Source organism: Octodon degus, unplaced genomic scaffold (assembly GCF_000260255.1).
Source record: "Octodon degus isolate 3935 unplaced genomic scaffold, OctDeg1.0 scaffold00127, whole genome shotgun sequence".
NCBI classification, from domain to species: domain Eukaryota; kingdom Metazoa; phylum Chordata; class Mammalia; order Rodentia; family Octodontidae; genus Octodon; species Octodon degus.
In genome coordinates, this window is record NW_004524703.1 from 4899272 (window position 1) to 4901520 (window position 2249).

The window sequence follows — 2249 nt, forward strand, 5'->3', positions numbered from 1 at the left end:
GTATCCTAACCTGTCTTTCCATTAATCACAAAGAGTATGTCTACCTGTTGAAATCCTGCTCAATTTTAATATTCAAACATTCAGCACCAATGTTTACCTCCTTGAAATGTTACTCAATTTCCCTTTGACTGAGATACAACCTTTTATTTATTTCTTTTTTCATGCAGTGCTGGAAATGAATCCTGTCTCCCGCCTGCTACGCAAGCACTCTACCACTATGGTGACTCCCAGACCCAGGTATTTAGGGCTTTAGTCATGTGCTAGACTCCACCCATAAATGCTTATGTGCATCAAGTCCTTTGATCTTCACAATGAAAGTTACTAGGTTTTTTGTTTGTATGTTTGTGGTACTGGCAGTTATTAGTCTTTGTTGTTGTTTTGTATTTTAGTACAGGGTCTCACTATGTAGATCACACTCTTAGTGATCCGTCTGTGTTCAGTCTCCCAAGAGTTGGGATTGATTGATTGATTGATTGATTGATTGATTTTGGCAGAACCAGGGATTGAACTCAGGTCTTTGAGTTTGCCAAGGAAGCGCTTATTCCACTGAGCCATCTCCCAGGCCCCAAGAGCAGGGATTACAGGCGCGCTCACACCATCTCAATCCCAGCGTGTCTCAGCGTGCCCCGAAGGTGGGGCCGGCACGGCAGGCTGGGGATCGAACCTGGCCACTACTGGGTTTTTTGTTGTTGTTGTTTGTTTGTTTGTTTTAAATTTGTGTATTTGATACAAGGTCTCACTGGGAAGCTCAGACTTGTGCTGATCCTCCTGTTTTCAGCTTCCCCAGTTCTGGGATTACAGGTGTGAGGTACTACACCCATATTCGGTTACTAGTTTTTAAAATGAGAAAATTGATGTATAGACATCAACATGTCCAAAGAAGTTTTTCTATTTTTTCATTTATGCATTTAACTTTATGATTTTATCTAATTGATTTTTTCCCTCGGTTTGGAAAAGTCACTATTCTTCACCCCACCCCCACTCCACTATATTCTGTGACTATACGCTTCCTACGTCCTAGACTCCCAATAAACATGAAACCGAATCTCTTACAGGACTCGTAACTCGTTTTCGTGGTTGCAAATTAAATTGGAGCATGCGCATTCACTGGGCTGCGTTGTCTTTCCAGGTTTCACAGCTGGAAATCTCCTGCATCCTACCCTATGGGTTTGGGTCCCGGAAGGCTCAAGCCGCCTCGGGGTAGCGATACCTTCTGAGACTTCCTACTCGGAGCTCCGGCGACCGTCGCTCAAGCCCGCGGAGGCAGGACTTCCTGTCTTCCTGCAGCACTTCCGCCTTGAGCCGGAAGCGCCTTCGCCAGAGCGCGCACGAGGGTGGGGCGCGCCGACCACCCTTGCTGGCTGCGGGCAGGTGAGCTTCCACTGGAGGCGGCAAGCTTTTCTGGCCGGTCTGGGCCACCGCACCACCTTGTAAACGGCTGGTTGTGTTCTCTTTTCCTTGACTTCGTAGATTGTCCGGCTGGCGGGCGCAGTGAGGAGGCTGGCGGGGTGAGGAGAGCCTGAGCGCCGGGGCAGGGAGTCCTCCAGAGAAGCCCTATTTAGGATTATTAGCAGGACATGGCCCTGGGATTTTGAAACTTCTTTTAGGGTGGTGGCAGCCACTCTATTATATGTGCTGCCGAAGCGAGCACAGCCCGTCACTCTAAAAGAGGCGAAGTTGTACAAGGCCACCAGTGACTTAATGATGTCACCGTGGAGAATAATTTTGTCCTTCCCAGTATTACTAGTTGTGATCAAGGAGAGAAAAACCTTAGGTAGGTGGAGAAATTTTAAATATTGTAATAAAACTTCACGTAGCGCTTACTACCAACTAACTGGGGGCTGTTGCATAAATTGTGGTTTAATCCAAGTAAGAGTGTGACTTGGATGTCAAAGACCGTAGGCTTGTCAGAAGGATAAGGCTCAGTGTCAGACTTAGCAGCTCGAGATAAAAAGACTCCTATTTTGTCTGATGTGCCTATAGCCACTAGCTACTGTCTCTGAGGTTTGCTTCATAACTTTTTCTCATTTTTAAAATTTTTGGTATACTCATTAGCTGTTATAAACAGCATCTCTGTCAATTTTATTTTATTCTATTTTATTTTGGTCCGGCAGCCTTTGCCTTTTGATTTGTAGGTTCATCGTATTTGCATTAAATATTTAGGATAAAACTAGTAGACATCTTTTTTTTTTCTTGTCATCTTGACTCAGCTATTTCACATATAATCTGTAAGCAAATCTTTTTTTTTT

At 44.8% G+C, this 2249-nt stretch overlaps 1 protein-coding gene across 2 annotated transcripts in view; it reads left to right on the top strand.

The window, feature by feature from the left end:
* Nucleotides 1-1270: 1270 nt before the first annotated feature.
* The window catches only part of Tbce (tubulin folding cofactor E), an 88068-nt gene continuing 87089 nt past the window's right edge, over nucleotides 1271-2249 (top strand). For both annotated transcript variants that reach the window (XM_004640835.2, XM_023700844.1), the window contains exon 1: nucleotides 1271-1371. The gene's annotated coding sequence lies outside the window, so the exon portion shown is untranslated. The remainder of the gene's footprint in view (nucleotides 1372-2249) is intronic.